This window comes from Myotis brandtii, unplaced genomic scaffold (assembly GCF_000412655.1).
Source record: "Myotis brandtii unplaced genomic scaffold, ASM41265v1 scaffold74, whole genome shotgun sequence".
In the NCBI taxonomy this organism is placed as follows: domain Eukaryota; kingdom Metazoa; phylum Chordata; class Mammalia; order Chiroptera; family Vespertilionidae; genus Myotis; species Myotis brandtii.
The window spans coordinates 4,687,658-4,706,363 of NW_005370944.1; the positions used below are offsets into that span (position 1 = coordinate 4,687,658).

The following is an 18,706-nucleotide window of genomic DNA, read 5'->3' on the forward strand; positions in this document are numbered from 1 at the left end:
GTTCATCTGGGTGACTCAGGGTCCCAGACAGCATCTGACTCCCAGCAGGCACTCACTACCTGTCTGAGGGAAGAAGGAAAGCGATTCAAGGGGGAGCCTGAACTCACTCCCTTTGGGGCTGACACAGGGGTGTTCCCTGATGAAGTGCACCACATACACAGCCTAGGGGATTGGAGTCAAGCTTGGGGGCTGGGAAGGGAGGGTGCTCTCCCACCTGGGGAGGCCATGGATGGAAGAGGCTCTTCTCACACATGGTGTGGAGTTTGTTAAAACCCGTGTCATCTAATGATTTGGGGGCAGTATGCAAGAGAAACCAGAGCACAATGTTGGACCAGAGAGTGTCTCATCTTGTGCTTTCAAGGGAAATCAGTGTGTTCTCTGAAAACATGATTTTTAGTGAAAACCTTTTTTTTTTTAATCCATCTTATTCTCCTTACTAAAGGCCCAGTGCACAAAATTCATGCATGGGTAGGGTCCCTAGGCCTGGCTGGCAATCAAGGCCAGTTGGGGCCTTCTGGCTGCCAGCCGGGGCATCCCTTCCTTGGCTGCCAGCTGCCCACCAGGGCCTCCCTTTGTTCCATGCTTCCCCCTGGTGGTCAGCACACGTCACAGCGAGCGATTGAACTCCTGGTCTCCTGGTCGAACTCCCAAGGGGACACTTTGCATATTAGCCTTTTATATATATAGATAAAGACTTCTCTTAGCATGCTCTTTACAGCGTGCACTGTCTATAGAAAGAACTGACATAAATATTCTGTACTAAGAGTTGGAAGAATCTGCATCTATTATTTATATATAAAACACTAATATGCAAATAGACTGAATGGTGGAACAACTGAACAACTGGTCGCTATGACATGTGCTGACCACCAGGGGGTGTGCGTGGAACATGGCGGGAATCGGCAGCAGGTGGCAGAATGCGGAACATGGTGTGCATGGCCGCGGCAAGATGATGGAGCAGGTGAGTGGGGGCGCCAGACCAAGGCAGGGCACCGGTCACTGTCATCGGAGCAAGCCTCTGGTGGTTACTGAAAATTCTTTGCTCCTGCATACCACAGTCCTGCCCAGCACTCCCACCCGCTGCCAGTGCTGGAGCTGCTGCTCACACCCGCTGCTGGTGCCCAGCGCTGGCCCCGAATGCTTGCTCGGTGCCATCAGCAGGTGTGAGAGGCGGCTGCCGGCCCCAATTGCCCCTCAGGGCTTCTCCACCTCCCCCTGCTCCTAAGGGGTGATCGGGTGATCGGGGCTGGCAGCCGCCTCTCGCACCCGCTGATGATGCCAGCCCCAATCGCTCTGTGCCATCAGAGGGTGCGAGCGGGGCCGGCACTGTCAGTGTGTGGGAGAGGCAGGAGCAGGGCTGCTGGCAGACAGGGGACCGGGGGCTGCGGGGGGAGGGGCTGGGTGGGGGTGTGGAGGATGGGCCGAGACACGCCCCTGTGCCCACCGCAGCCTTGAGGCCCACAGTTCCTTTCAAGATGTATGAATTTGTGCACTGGGCCCCTAGTAAATTTATATAATCTATTTAGCAATCTCTGAAAATTTGAAAAACACATACCAGACACTAAAGATCCACCCTGTCAGTGTTAGCCGGGCTACTTTTACACGCTCTCGCCTGTTGGAGAAAGGAGATTCTGGGTAGCACCAAAGAGGGCCTGTGACGAAAGCACACCAAGGAATCTGAGAAATGTGATGCTGTAATTTAGAAATAATCTAAATAGTCTGTTCCACCCCAAAACAAGATGAAAAGAACAATACTGTTGGAACATTAAGAAAAGAAACATCTTCAAAGCTAAACTTGCAAGCAAGAAATTTGAACTGAAAGAAAAAAGTGAAATTTAGTTAAATATTTTGGTTTAGCAATAGTTCCCCTTTGCCCCACCCAGCTTTGTTCCCTAAAGCCTGTGGCTTCAATGTTTCTTGGCTGCTTTCCTTCACTCCCATCTCTCCGGCTGCAACTCTTAGACAACAGCATTCCAAGCCGGGAGGGCCAGGGTCACCCAGGGCCCAGCAAACCACCACCACTCTTCCACCTCCCTGCGCTCTGAGCTCCCCAAACAGGGCACCATCCTTCCCCAGCTAGGAAGCCTGCAGGGTTCCCACCCCACATGCACAACAGGAAACAAGCAGAAAATGGTTCCATCACTAACAGGTTGGCCAAACGGAATGTGAAAGGCACTATCCAAGCAAATATCAATCCAGGCCTCTTCTACACCAGGAAACATTCAAATTCAGAACCCCAGAAAGTGTCTCCATCTGGAGTAATGACACAATAAAAATCTTTTTTTTTCTTTTTTGAGAGAGGGAGAGAGAAACATTCATGTGAGAGCAACATCAATTGGCTGCCTCCTGCATGCCCCCTACTGGGATCAAGCCCAAAACCTGGGTATGTGCTCTGACGGGGACTCGAATCGGCAACCTTTTGGTGTACGGGACGACAATCAACCAACTGAGTCACACCAGCCAGGACAAAACTAAGTATCTTGGTGTGTTCCTGTGGACCCAGTATTAGTACGCACAATCTGAATGGCAACTCACAGCTTATAAAATACAAAACTCTCAGCAATAAGCTTTCACATCACGTCCTAGAAGGTGGATATTTAATGCATTAATTGGGTTAGAGAACCAATGGCTACTTCGGGAATGTGGTGGAAGATTTTTCTTTGTTCATGATAAAGAGCCTTTGGAAATTACCTTGTATTTGTACTTGAAGAAAAAAGAGAAAGAAGGAAAACCACAGTGATGTCATGATTTTGACTACATGTCTGCCCTCAGAGAGGTGGCATACACCCTGTCATTTGCAGAAGGTCACTCTCCCCTCAAACCAGAGTTGCCTCAAGGTTTCACTCATCACTCAGTGATTTATCAAAAGAGAGATGTTTTTAATAAAAGATGGAATGAATACTCATAAGAAACAAAAACACAAACAAGGAATACCTCAAGGCCATTCTAGTTGTGATTTAAAAAACAAAAAAATCCTAAACTTTTTGCTGGGAAAGAAAAATAGTGATGGTTGGACAGAGGACTCATATCCCAACTTGAAGGGATAGGAGAGGCTAAAAAGTCACCCAAAAAGCTGTGCCATCTCTCCAGCGAAACCAACATGTGCAGTTATACCAACACAGACTCGAAGCTTCTCTGCTACTTACACTCACCTTGGGCAAGTTTCTTGGGTCTTGGCTTCCTGTGTGTAGAATGGGTATAACAATACCTACCATCTTCAAATCGTGGGTATTGAACTAGCAGACCTTGGGGTGATGGGATTCTCCTGCTCTAATAATGGAGGGAGAATGGTCTCCAGTGCAGTACAGGTGCGGTTAATTATTAACAGGACTCTGGAAATACAAGAACCAGTAAAGGATGCGTCCTCCTGACTTGTGTGCACACACGTGCGATTTCAGGCTCTCTGAATTTCTAAAGCTCTAACCACACTGCTTATTAAAATAAACAGTGTCTGCCTTCCAGGCCTCTCTGCCCACAGTGCCTTTCCAGCATCTCCCTGTGTGTAGAGGGGAGCACCACCACGTAGCTTCCCATCCCAATCTGATTAAAGAGAGGAGCCCACCGTTTAGTTTAGTAACAATGTCACCTGACTTTCCAAACTCAGCTCATCCCTGAGCTCTATGCTCCGGCAACACCAAACTACTTTTGTTCACACCTTACCCTCCCCACTCACTCCTACCATCTGAACTGTTCAGCACTACAAGCTGGCAAACGCTTCCTCCTTCTAATGCCCAGCTCAGATGTCATCTCTTCAGAGAAGGCTTCTCAATTCCCTAATCCCAAGGAGACTCAGCTACTCACTTATCTCTGCTCCCAAACACTCTGTGTCTTCCTCAGCATAAAAATACGTCACACCCTCCCTCTCTCGTGCAATCCTCCAGCAGACCGAGACTATATCTTATTTTCCTTTCCGCTCCAGCATATCACACAAGACTGAGATTTTGCAGGGAGTGGGTTAATGCTGGCTGGAGAAATAGAGGCAGGAGGATGAGGGGCCTGAAGCATCACCTTCCCATGTCGGCTGCCAATGCGAGGGAGGCCACTGAGACTCCAAAAAGGAGGCCTCAGGTCTCCACCTGCAGCAGCGTGGGAACTGCTTTGATTCGGGAAGACTGGGTCACCTGCTCACACCTGGGTCAGGCTGGATCCTTCTGGGCTAGGGAAGAGGCTGGCTCAGAGAGGGGAAGAAATCCCAGCTCAAAGAGATCCATGCAGGCTTGGAAACAGACTGGGCAAGCAGAGCCACCAATCCAGTGGGTGGCTGCAGGTGCAGAGGGAGGCAGCTGGCAGGAAAAGGCAACTCTATTCTGTGCGCACTCAGCATCACCACAGAGCTCACTTCTATCCGTCCCACTTCATTACCTTCTCTTGTCCTTCCTGTCCTTGAGCACCTTCCCCCTTCCCATTGGCCTCCTCTCTTGGTGACTCTGAGCTGTCACCGATTAGATAGTAATAATTTCCAGCCAGACACAGAGGAGAGAAAGGGAGATGAGACAGTGAGTGGGGGAAAGGGCATTACCATCTTGTGGGTGTCACTGTCTCTCCAGGGACTCAGTGTGTTTTTAAAAGGCTGCCCATATCTTTCCTGAGGGTTCTTTTATCTTAACGATGCCGAGGGACAAGGCTGAGGACAGGAGAACTAGAGGCAGGAGACGTCTCCTCTGCTGACTTCTTCATTTGGTCTAGATGTGATCTTTCTCCTGGAAAGAATTTGAGCTTCAGACCTCGATTCTCCCTAGCTGTATACCCTTGAAAAAGTTAACTGACCTCTTTGCAAGTCCGGTTCCCCCTCCCCCACACACAACGTAGAGCCCCCAGCACAGCCTCATACAGCCCTCGTACCTATGAATCACTAAGTGTCACTCCCGTCTCCTCCTGCGGTCAGCATTGGAAACCAGACCCCTAACACCTTAAAGCTCAATATTCCTCCAATTTAAGGGCAGGCTATATTCCAAACTTCCATTTGAAAGCTAAACTATGAACACATTGCCCATAGAATGTATGTTATACATGGTGACCGGGCTCCCAGACCTGCCCATGAAAAGGCAATCGGAGGATTTTGTCACTGCAGGCCAGAACCCAATACCAAGGAGGACATGGTTTCCATGGGAAAATGAGTTCTGCATTTTGACTTGTGATGCCAGACCTGCCCTCTACAGAGAAGTCACTGCTCAGCTTCTGTGACAGCAGGACCCTGTGGCTGTGCCCCAGGCAGCAGGGCACCTGGGGGCTGCCAGCAGCCTCTTGCTCTCTGCCATCGTGCGCTGCATGCTGGATGGCACATGCAAGAACAGCATTCACCTGGACAGCTGTCTCACCAAAAACCTCGAATCGTCTCCTAGCCCAGGACACCACGCCCTCCAAAATCTACTTCTTTCCATGGTAACCACGTGTTGGCTTATAAATGACTGTTCTTTTCTCTTTCAATTTTATTGCTGTGTAATATAGAGGAAACACTGAGCGTCGAAGCAAAACTCTAGTTCCAATCCTGGCTACAGGGTTTGTCCCAGTGATGCTGGGCAAACAAGCTGAAGTTTTAGCTCTTGCTTGTTTGTCTTTGAATTGAGGGGTACCGACACTTGCCTTATAGGGTTGTTGGGAAAATTACATGAGATAATGTTCATACAAGCCTGACACGGAGCCTATCACACATTAGACCTACAAACATTTGATTTTTGCCTTTTCTTCCATTATTTATGTAGTGAAACCATTTCTGAACAATACCATTCACATTACTTGTCCCTTCTTGTTACACACCCACTTTTTTTGTTTGTTCATTCTTAGTATATGGAAGATGTCTGGGTCTGTTGAAATTTTTTTTCTAAGGAAAACATCTGGCCCCAGTCTAAACATCACTTCCCACAAATGGGCCGGTCGCAAACATTCTTGCAGAGGTTGCACCAGGCTTCATTCCCCCAACAGCTGCCCTCTGACATTCCTGCAGCTCTGCCAGCACGAAGGTACCAGGTGTTCCCCCTCAGAGTCCTTGTAGTGCCATCTGTCACACATGGGGCATGCCATAGGACCAGCAGGGAAGCCCAGGCCATGACCTGCTCCGCACCTCTAAGGTGGAAGGGCGCCAGGAGGACGTTACAGCAACGGTCTAGCTTCTTGAGAGTTGAGGATGTCTCCACAATCAAAATCTTTGTATCACGTGGGCATGTGTTTGTGATACACATACAAGAAAAACAGAGACTTAAAGAATGATACTTGGGCTTTGGCCACAGGTGGACCCCCCATGCCAGTCTTGAAAGAGTGAAAAAACCATGAGTGGACCAGATTCAATTCCCCATTTACCACACATTACTGTCTTGTCTGGCCAAGTCATTTACTTTCTCAAAATTTCATCTTTCTGAGGGTTATAATAACAAACAAATGCCTTACCTATTTTGTGACCATAAAATGAGAAGATGTCTGTAGAAGTGGTTTTCTATTTTGAAAAGCCCTTCCAAAACACAAGGTATTATTATTATTATTATTATTATTATTATTGTTGCTCTCAGACATTGTGTGGGGATGCCTCATCTTCCTGTCACCTCCTCTGGTCTGCATGGCTCAATGCTACACCACTGCAAGTCTCCAAATCGGCCTCTGCCCAGCCTGGCTCATGAACTACCGTACCATTCTGCTCTACACATGGATTACGGAACACTTCAAGCCTGCAGACAAACAGAGGGAACTGTACTACAAAACACGAGTTCCCACTTCCCAGATTTAACATAACCAGTGCAGGTGAAAGGCTGTCTCCTGGTCCCATTCCCCCCTCTGCTCCACCAGCCATAACCACTATCCTTGGTTTGCTGTTATCAATGCCATGCGTGTATATACTCCTACTAATATTTGTAGACCCATAAATAATTCATTGTTTTGTATGTTTTTTAATTTTATATAATACATTTATAATTCAGAAACCATTTTTTCTTTCATCTTTGTTTTTTTGTCCATGGTGATTCATGTGGCTTTAGTTTCTTTTTTGAACTGCTAGTCGGGACTTCACTACATGCATAGCCCACAGCTTACTTATCTATTCTCTGGATGAACATCGAGGGTGTTCCCAATTGCTGGTGATTATGGGCAGTGCTGCCGGCACCGGCGACGTCACTGCACTCATTCCTGTGTACACATATGCAAGACTTTCTCTGGGCAGCATTTTTCAAACCTTTTGACAGCAACCCAGAGTAAGAAATATATTTTATATCACAGTATTCTGTGTACCGTACAAAATACAAAACACAGTATACAAAACACAAAATATGTACACACACAAAGTGGAACTGTTTCAAGAACTAATACTAATGATCCTTATTGAATCCTCTGTCCTTTAATATATTCCATCCCATTCTATTCTATAGTTTAACTGCTGTTCACAACCAATAAATTGATTTCATGATCTATTAATGGGCCTAGGGCAGTGATGGCGAACCTTTTGAGCTCGGCGTGTCAGCATTTTGAAAAACCCTAACTTAACTCTGGTGCTGAGTCACATATAGAAATGTTTTGATATTTGCAACCATAGTAAAACAAAGACTTATATTTTTGATATTTATTTTTTTATATATAATGCCATTTAACAAAGAAAAATCAACCAAAAAAATGAGTTTGTGTGTCACCTCTGACACGCGTGTCATAGGTTTGCCATCACTGGCCTAGGGCATATAGTCAGGCATGGAATTGCTGAGTGGATAAGAGGTTATGTGAACCACCAACTCCCCATATAAACACTGCTATTTTAAAACACCCTCCAGCTAAAAAGCACAATTCCCTAACGTCTAACACCCCACAGCAAATTCCTGGGTCTCTCAGACAGGTCATTACCCCTTTGACAGGCATCCCCCTCCTGCTCCCAGGAACGTTGCATGTTCCTGCCTTTGCTCAACTTGTCCCCTAGCCTGCCCCTCCTTTTCCCCTCTGCATACCTGTGTTCAGCGCCCAACAAGCATCCCCAGCTACCCCAGCCCCACACTGCCCTTGAACTTAAGCTGCATTAAAAAACACCACTATATATTTCTTCCTTGATCTTCATCTGTTTTCTGTGTCTCGTTTGGTCTTCCCAAGGATAAGATTCTTGAGGGAGAGACATGCCACAGAGAAAGTTCTGGTCTTAGAGCCAGAGGGTCTCATTCTGAGTCACAAGTCCCAGCTCCAAGTCACTGGGTGTGTCATCTGGGGTTAATCTTTTAACCTCTTTGAGCTGCAGTTTCCTCACATATGAAATGAAAAGGTGGTAGAGCTTCTCTTTTTTAGGAGAAACGGGGTCACAGCTGTAAAGCGGCAGAGAGGGCTTGTGTGCATTCTGCATCCCCCCGGCCCCAGGGCAGGCCTAACGCTCGTCTTCGGGATGAGCAGTTTCCCTTCGGCTGCAAAAGAACAGTGTGGCAGGCAGAATTCTCAGATGATCCCCATGCTGGACAGCTGCCAGGACTGCCAATGCGATGGATTTTACTCCCATGATTAGGTAATGTCAAGTGGTACAGATGACTTTGAGACAGGGAGATTACCTGGGTGGCCAATCTAACCACTGAGACTTTTAAAGGCCTGGAGTTTTCCCTGGCTGGTTACAAGAAGGATTTGTCACACTGTTTCTTGTTTGAAGATGAAGAGGTCACATGGCAAGAAATGTGGGTGGCCTCCAAGAACTCAGAGCCAACAAGGAAATGGGACCTCAGAAATAAATTCTGCCAGCACCACGGAAGATCATCCTGAGCTCTGGACGAGGAGGACAGCCCCGGGGACACCTTGATTTCAGCCCAAGGAAACCCTGATCAGAAAACTTAGTAGTGCCCAGATTTCAGACCTACAGAAACGATGATGTAATACCTAATATATATGTATTAATATAATATACTAGAGGCCCGATGCACTAAATTCGTGCAAGAGTAGGCCTTCCTTCCCCTGGCTGCCGGCATCGGCTTCCCTCCAGCACCCAGGACCCAGGCTTCCCTTGCAGCCCCGGCTTCATCTGGAAGGACGTCTGGTCTAATTAGCATATTACGCTTTTATTATTATAGATTCTGGTATACCAAGAAACTACGACATAATACATCTGTGTTGTTTTCAGCCACCAAGTCTGTGGTAATGTGTGACACAGCAATAGAAAACTACTGTACACAGAATTGGGCAGTTGTAGTTACTAGCTGGGTTTTTCATTTCTCTGTAAAATTAGTGTCTCTCACTGCTATTGCTTTACCTTCCAATCATGGCGACTCAGATACTCTAAAATCTGTGAATGGAAAGTAGAAACCCAGGCTGAGGGTCAGCAGAGCTATGGGACTAAGTGGAGGGGTGCCTGCATGGGAGGCGGCCACGGCCCAACAGAGTACAATCCCCCTTTGGGGTGCGGAGGCGCCTTTCTCCAAGCAGAATGAAAATACTGAAATAAAATAACAAAACTTCTGCACTGTGCTAAGTTAAGAAAGTGAATCTAGACCATTGAATTATTATTATTTTTCACTTATATTCTCTCCCTTTTCTGGACACTTGTTTACACAAAGGTATTTCTAATCCCTCTTCTCATCAGAACCTCCAGAGACTTGCTACAGGCAGCTCACCATGAGAACAGGCGGGCCCCTCAGGGCAGCTAGCTCCACCAGGAGCTCTCTCAAATGCCAGCGGGCCTCCAGCAAGTTAACAATAAGTAAGGGGCACCTGAAGAGCCAGATCTTAGGAAGGATACAAAAGAAATAAGGTAATAATATTCCCTTACCTAAATTCAGTCCATGACCAGCCCTGGCTACCCCAGCCCCACACTGCCTTTGAACCAATTTATAATTATTTATCTCAAATTATCTAAACTAAGAAAATAATTACCACTACTTTCATAAGAAAAAGGTCAATGCAATCCAGAGCCCCAAATTAAATCAATATATGCAAAGACAACATCAAATGTCACTAAAATGGTCATAATTACTTCACTAGAAAACATTAGTATCATAATGTAACTTTAACCAAGTGCTTTCTTTATATTGTTCTCCTTAGGCTATTATCCACTGTATACTTAAGACTATACTAGAAAAAAACACATGTATATGATACTCAAAGTTTAATAATTCAACCTTTAATTGACTTAACTGAATTTAATTATTAAATTAAAGCATGCTCAGCCAGATGTTGGTGCCAATTGCACCACTGCCCAGATGACCACCTGCAGGCCACACAGCAGCTCACAAGGTGCACCGATCCACACTGGGTTTCATAAATACCAAGAGAGTCTCCTTCGAACTAAATCAGGGGCATGGAGTGAACGTTTAGTAAAGCCAAGGAGTTGTAAACCAGAGAAAGAATTTCACAACACTGCAGTTTACAAAGGATTTCTCCATCTTGTAAGCTCCTCCACTATACCACATTTATTTTCACCTTTGTGAATCTGGAAATTGTCCTTCATCACCTTCCCCAGTGGCCTGTCCTACTTAGCAAGTGTAAAGTCCCAGAACGTTAGTGACCTTAGCCAGCATGTTTAACATTTGAGAAGTCAAGGATTAGACAGGTGCATATCCTGCCTTCTATTTCCTTGCACCTCGTCTATCCCCAGAACATGCAAAACAGTGGTCTAGTCAATCAGCAAGTACTCATCACCATTACTTATGTCCCGGTACTGATCTGGAAACTATGAGGAATTTAAAACAATATGTAAAACAAAGGGATTACATTCTAGTCCAGAAAACAAGGCTTAAACAAGTGAAATAATTTTGAATGAGAGAATACTAAAGGCTTTGTTAGGACAGTCCTGGAACATACTCTGAGGCATTTGTAGTTTGTGTTGAATAATTCATTATTTTCCAAAAAATACCAATAATTATAAAAAGAATTCTATTTTTTAAAACTCCAACATAGGCTTTGGACATTATAAGGTTCATAAAAATAGAGGAAACCAGGAAACTGAAAATATATTAGTCGTAAGGGTAAACAAAGTTCTGGTTGAATATAAAATCTGAATTTGAGGCCATTGGCATCCAAGGCAAAAAAAGATAATGTGTCAAGTTATCTCATTATCTGAAAAGAGGAAAAACAGATCCACAGGTCATTAGAAAGGATCCCAAAACTTCCTTATGTGGAATTTTAAGGTCTACTGTGTACTGTACGAGAAAGTGTCCTTAACAACAGCTTTAAAATAAAACAAAGGCAGGAGTAGATTTTTAATTCATTGTATCATCTTTTGATCTCCATCAAGCTAAGAACATCACAGAGGCATGTAATTATTGAGGTCCAAGCATTCTAACTTTCTCAAAGGCTAGATCCAGAATTCCTAGACAGAGGGGAGAAAGGAGACTATGTCTTAGATTAATTTACCCAAAACCAACTTTTAAAAAGCATGGTTGAACTGCAGATGAAATGAGATAATATTTTCTGTTAAGGGCTTGGTCATACAAATGTATTGAGAAGGATTATACTAAATATTTCTGTATTGGTTCCCTCTTTCACTCAGCTATAAATTTTCAGAATTGTGGGTTTTGTAGGCCAAAATTTTTTAATTCCCCAAAAGACTTTGAAGACTCTATAGATTTGTTCCCTTTTTATTGTCAAGTAAGAACTTTTTTTAAACAAAAAAAGAGTGTCTACTATCTACTCTATCATTGCATAAACAAAAGAGAATTTTAAAAAGTGAATATATTGCCCAGTTGGCGTGGTTAGTGGTTGAGCGTTGATCTGTGAAGAGGTCACAGTTTGATTCCCGGGCAGGGCATATACCCGAGTTGTGGGCTCAATCTCTAATGTGGGACATGCAGGACGTAAGCGATTGATCATCCTCTCTCATCATTGATGTTTCTATCTTTCTCTCCCTTTCCTTTTCTCTCTGAAATCAATAAAAATATATTTTTTAAAAGAATATATCTAGTTTCATGTAAGCTTCTCTATAATAGTCTTCATTTTCATATTTTGCTTATGGCCACTGAAAACTGCTTTTAGGAAGGTTTGTAAACCACGGAACTAGACTGTAAGCCTGGAGCTGGCAGGGGCTAGCTAGGCCATATACAGTGATACCTCCCTCTCAACCTTTTTCATCCCATTGTCAAATATTTGTACATCCACTCCTATATAAAAGAGACATATTTTATACTTTAGGGGGCCATTCATAAATGTACCACAGTCCTCCACAGAGTCCATACACCTACAGCTAGCTCCACCTTAGAGATGGTAACAAGGGAGTGTCATCTAGTGGTAAGAAGGGTAATTTTATTTCTAAAATAAAAATCTTTCTAGAAGATACGGTTTCCAGGTTTGAAGTTTGGCTCCATGTAGGACTTCCAATACAATTTATTAAATATAACCAAATAAACAAAAAGTACCCTAACTTTCAGTATATTTCTGAGTATTTAAAGACACTCTACTTGCTCATTCATTTAGTAATTTTATTTATCACCTACTATATTAAAAACTTACAGCTTATAAAAATATACAGTGCAATAAAACAAAAATTAAGTAGAAAGGAGATCTGTTAAAAGGAAGAATAACATGAAGCCTAAAGTGAAGTCAGTACCAAAATATATGTCAAGAGGTCTTCCTATTTGTTAGCTGTGAATCACATATTCGGCTTTAAGCTTTCTAGTAGACAAGTTAAAGAGCAAAATCCATTAGTTGCATGAGTCACAAATCTGTAAGATTAAAAACCAGCCCAGTTCTAGAGAAGCCTGGTAAACCTAGTACAGAGACAAGAGAGGAGTCCCTCCCACCGCCTGCTAAAATGGACAAAGTCTTCAACAACAAACTGGGAGCGAACAGGACAAGGAGCTGCAGAGTCCGCTTTCCTATAACTTCCCTGTGTTTGGGCTGACACATCACTACAGGCCCACTAGTGAAGCTGATTCTGATGAGGGCTTTGGTGTTATGGCCCAGGTATGCAGCTTCTGCCAGTCTGGCTTGGTCTGAAGCTATTCTAGGGTCTTGAGAGAAATGGATGATGTCAGCGTCAGGCAGTCACGGTGGCTGCACGGGCATCCAGGCCTGCACAGCGGCAATGTGACGCCGCAGCTCCACCAGGGAGAGATGGAGTCCATCTCCTCACCCCCTGAAGGCCTTGCATGTGTCTGCTCACCATCTTGGGATTACAACACTGTCACGTGAACAAGCCTGGGCTAGCCGGGCGGAGGATGTGTGGTCCATTCACCCTTGTCACCCTGGTGGATAGCCAACAACTGCCAGACATGTGTGTGAAGCTCCCTCAGATCAGCCAGCCAAGGCCCACCACGCACGGCCCAGATGGGCAGAACCACCCCAGCTGACCTGTAGACTCGAGAATAATAATAAACGGCTATAGTTTTAAGCCCCTCTTTCCTGCCTTACCTTGCATCAATCATCATGTCCAGGTGATTTTCTCCTTAAAATCCTTGTGTCTAGTGCACCTCTCCATCTGTTCTGTGCCTCTCAGTTCATCATCTCTCACCTGGGCACTACCAACTGAGGCTCAGAGAGGGGAAGGACCTGCCCAGGGCCGCACAGCAGAAGAGCACGGAGGTAGGATTCAAACTTTTTGACATCTGACGCCCCATTTCAGTCACCTCGGCTTACTTTCTTGGTGAAAGGAGATCCTGAAGCCAGTTTTTGAACCAGGTGGATGCAGGTGAGAGAGCCAGCTTCCCCTTTGCACCCTCTCGGATGAGTACTTAGTGTTTCCAAACCACATTTCGCTCATCTGAGAAAGGGATGGTGGTGTCTACCAAGGTGGTTTGCAAAGTTCAAAATGAAAAAGCTCTTTGGTATCCAAGAACTCCATGAATGTATGTCTGCTATTGTGTTTGCATACGGTAGGCGCTCATTGAAGGCTGAGTGCATACATGAAAGGCTGCCTTACTGTTTAAGGCACTGTTTAAGAGCAGTGGCTCACCATGAGACACTGCGACAGCAGGGTTGGTCTGTCAGCAAATATTCACTGAGCGCCCAGCATATGCCAAGGTGCTGGGATAAAGAGAGCATTTGACCAGGTCTGTGCTCCTTTCCCAAGAATTCACCTCTTCAGTTATGTACCTGAACTGCAGGAGTTCTTTCCGACCTCTCCAAAATTTCATTTTTAAAGGACTGAAAGTCCTCCTTCATTCAACAGACATTTATTAGGCACCTTGCTTGTTCCAGGTACTCCAGCAGGTGCTGGGAATAGGGTGATAATGAAAGGTAATCGAAGTGACACAATTAGTATCAAGTTACTAAATGAAGTCACAAGTGATGAGACTGCAGGAAATCAATCAGAACTCACTCTGACATTTATTATAGGTCATAATCCTTCAGAAGCAGTAGGTTCATAAGCTACCCGTAAGCAATGTAGGGCATGTGAGTGGAGAACACTGTAGAGGGGAAATTAGATGATCTATTCCCTAGAGAGTAACTCATGTATATACTAGGAGAGGATTTGAGGAAATATTTTCACATGAAAACAGTATGGTACTTAACTTAATCCACAGGTGCTTTTTTTTTTTTTTAGGGAAGAAGGGATTCATTGAATAGACCCAAAGCATATACTAGTAATTCACAAAGCACAGATTAGAGTTTTGAAAGGTCTAGAAACATTCCATTGGCCAATTGGTTCCTAAAGTCAAACACCTTTCCAAAAGCTACATTCTAGTTTCTGTTCAGGGCTACACACTGATCCTTGGCTGTAAAATCAGTAAACCTCATCCATGTCCCTTCCTAAATGTCTTTCTAATAGGACCCCTCCCTTCTATTCTCACGCCACTGCCCTCAGCATCCTTCCTTGAGTCTTGTAACAGCCTCTTTCAGATGCAACAAACCCTGAGCACCTAGTGTCCAGGAGGCTGGGAGTCCTCACCTACTGACTCTTCCCAGAAACCCTGAAGTCTGTTGTGCCCCCTGCAGGAGCCACAGTGAGTGTTCTCGAAGGGCATGTCTGCTGAGCTCAGGCCTCTGTCTGTAAGGCGTAGGGGCTTCACCAGGTCTCTGGGATGAAGTTCCTCTCCTTGGGGTGCATCAGAGGCCTCTCAGGATGTGTTCCCTGCACACCTACCTGTTCAGCTCAACTCCTGTTATACTCTTGCAGGTGTCCTAAACTCGGCCAGAACAAAGCCCTGGCATGAACCCAACGCTGCCAAGCTCCCTCTCCTGGCATTGTTTGCCTTTCCTGGAATGTCCCCTCCCTCCTCCTTCCTCCACGTCACTTTCTCCTTTAAGAAGCAGCTCAAGAGTCAGCTACTCTTCAGGAGCTTTCTCCCCACTCCCACACCAAGGCCACTTTTCAGATTTGGTCAACAACAAAACATACATAACTCATAGATTATATTAACTATGACTTGGTATTAGATGACTCAGCAGCCCTTTCAGACTCTGCTGTGCTATGAGCAGATAGCTCCTAATATTAAGTGTCACAGTAGACAGGATATACGCCCAGGGCCAGCGCTCCACACCTCTCCCTGGGGGCAAGCAGTGCGGTGCCTTTTCTCTCTTTATGCCCAGACCTAGCCCAGCGCCAGCCATGAGCTGCACACTCTGGCGTGGCTACCATGCTACAGCTACCACCTTAACGACGGGGTTGAAGAAAAAGTCCAGCACAAAGGAAAGGGGGAAAACAGCAACTGCCTGATGGGGGCAACTGCAGCCACGCGGCCGCCACAACCAAGGCTGTGACAGCTGTTTGATGACACAGGAAAACCGCTCACGTGTAACAGTTATTCCCCCCACCCCCACCCTGCAACTGAAAGGCACATAACTGGCCAGGAGTGAGGATGAATAATCACAGGCAAACAACTTCTGTAAATCCAAAATATTAATAGTAGTAAGTTTGCTGCGCTGGTATTTTATTTTCTTTGTTATGTTGTTCTAAATATCTCTCTGCAATCTCTCTCTTTCTCTCTGTTTCTGCCTCTCTCAAAAACGAACATTAACGCCCTGACCGGTTTGGCTCAGTGGATAGAGCATCGGCCTGCGGACTGAAGGGTCCCAGGTTCGATTCTGGCCAGGACGGGGTTGAAGAAAAAGTCCAGCACAAAGGAAATGGGGAAAACAGCAACTGCCTGATGGGGGCAACTGCAGCCACGCGGCCGCCACAACCAAGGCTGTGACAGCTGTTTGATGACACAGGAAAACTGCTCACGTGTAACAGTTATTCCCCCCACCCCCACCCTGCAACTGAAAGGCACATAACTGGCCAGGAGTGAGGATGAATAATCACAGGCAAACAACTTCTGTAAATCCAAAATATTAATAGTAGTAAGTTTGCTGCGCTGGTATTTTATTTTCTTTGTTATGTTGTTCTAAATATCTCTCTGCAATCTCTCTCTTTCTCTCTGTTTCTGCCTCTCTCAAAAACGAACATTAACTATTTTCATAATAAAAGACAATTTAAAATAATATATTTTTATTGATTTCAGAGAGGAAGGGAGAGGGAGAGATATCAATTATGACTGGCTAACTCCTGCATGCCCCCCACTGGGGATAGAGCCCGAAATCCTGGCACGTGCCCTTGACTGGAATCGAACCCGGCACCCTACAGTCCTCAGGCCAACACTCTATCCACTGAACCAAACCATCTGGGGCTAAAAGACAATTTTAGGAGGGCAGTTTCGGCTTGACAAATGAAAAACTGTCTTCAAAGATGCTGGAAGAAAAAAAACACAATCACAGAAAAATTGCCAAGGCTGTTCTGGCCTGCCCTGGTCCTGAGGGAGGGCCGCACAGAGGTGCAGAATCGCAGTGTAGAGCTCACCGGCACCTTGAAAAGCTTGTCCCAGGCTAAAGCCGAAATCTCCTACCTATCCCAAAGCAACCTTTACTACTAAATTAGAGGGGCTTCCAGTCTCACTCCTACTCTATCCCCTCAAGGCTCAGAGGAGAATACTGTCCACAGTAGGTACTTAAAATGCATTCCAGGGGCTAAATGCAGGCATTTTTAGGGAAGCACACCAGACATCTGGGGAGCTGGTGAGGCAAACTTGCCTTAATGCAATGGGAACATGGAAATCACATTTTGAAATATAAGCCCAGGGATCTCTCTCTCTCTCTCTCTCTCTCTCTCTTTTTTTTCCCATTAAATAAGGAATTTTGGGGGATTTGCTAAACATTTTGGTTTTATTCGACACAGAAACTTTTAGGCAAAGGGATACCAGGAACAAACCTGAAAACTAAAGCTCAGGACAGGGTTTATTTACTTGGGCTCAGAAAACTAAGATGCAACATCCTGTCCCCCACCCCTCACTGGGAGACCCCACAGAGACAAGGCCAACCTGTAAGAATACACAGCGTGGAGAACTTGGCTGGAGATGCTGGCTAGAGAATCTAGCTAGGCTGCAGATCAACTGAACGCTGTCTCCGTGTCATTCCTTCTTCGCCGACTCCGTCCCCACCTTTGGGAACCCCTGGACCTGCTGGGATTGGACCCCAACAAACGCACATACCTCAGTTACAGGTCCAATCCCAGAATGTTTCTCTCTCTCTCTCTCTCTCTCTCTCTCCCCTTCTTCCATCCCTCCCTCTCTTCCACTTTCTCTAAAAATCAATGGGAAAAATATCCTCAGGTGAAGATTAACAAACAAACAAACAAACAAAGTCTTATTAGCCCTAACTGGTTTGGCTCAGTGGATAGAGCGTCAGCCTGCAGACTCAAGGGTCCCAGGTTCGATTCTGGTCAAGGGCATTAACCTCGGTTGTGGGCACATCCCCAGTAGGGGGTGTGCAGGAGGCAGCTGATTGATGTTTCTCTCTCATCGATGTTTCTAACTCTCTATCCCTCTCCCTTCCTCTCTGTAAAAAATCAATAAAATATATTTTTTTTAAAAAGAAGTCGCCCTAAGCGGTTTGGCTCAGTGGATAGAGCGTCAGCCTGCGGGTTTATTTACTTGGGCTCAGAAAACTAAGATGCAACATCCCTGTCCCCCCCCCTCACTGGGAGACCCCACAGAGACAAGGCCAACCTGTAAGAATACACAGCGTGGACATGGGATCTCTGGGCTCAGAAGAGGCTTAACAATGAAAGAAAGAAAGTGAGTTGTTCACCAGGTCTGGATCCAACTTCAGGCACTTCCTACTGTGACTCTTCCTCAGAAGATCTACGCAGGGCAAAGTATCGATCAGTAACAATGAAAACCTATCTGCTAATGCCTGGGAAACACCCTGTGGGGTACCTTGGGCTTAGTGGAATTCTGGCTTCTCTTAGACTGCACGATGCAATCTGAAAGCCTGGGCCCCAGCAGGTTGGGCCAAGGGTGAAGGTTAAATGGCCCACAGAGGTGTGGCCAGCCTCTACACAGAGCAACTGCTAATGCGAAAATGAGTAGGAACGCCCTGGAGTATAGTCTGGGAAGCTGCCTGGAGCCACAGAACCCAGAGATGAACAGGCTGTCCCAGCTGGAATGAATCTTCCCTGACCAGTCATCCTCTTCCTTATTCCCCAGTGAAGACACTGCAGCTCCCAGAAGAGGGGCCTGCCCATCACCACACAGTTAGTGGTGGGCCTAGGAGCAGACACCTCCCATGAACTCAGCTTAAGATTCTAGAGCCAAAAATCTCAAGATTCTAAGATTCTAAATATCCACATTTCCATCACCATATCCCCCTCCCCACAATCATGAAGTAATAAAAAGTTTTTTTCTGAAAAATCTGGATTTATATATTGGGTTCACCAATTATCTATCTCTCTATATAAAAAGCCAGCGACTGTAATGGCCATAACGACTATAACGACCAGTCACCACGACACCTACTGTGGCCAGTGAACTCGGCCCCTCCCAACCTGCCCTGATGGGACTCTCCCAACCCAATCAAAAGCGGG

The 18,706-nt window shown here is 45.5% G+C and overlaps 1 protein-coding gene across 1 annotated transcript in view; it reads right to left on the bottom strand.

Annotated features, from left to right (window-relative positions):
• The window catches only part of THSD4 (thrombospondin, type I, domain containing 4), a 329,142-nt gene that overhangs the window by 184,675 nt on the left and 125,761 nt on the right, over positions 1-18,706 (bottom strand). The gene's annotated exons all lie outside the window — the stretch shown is intronic.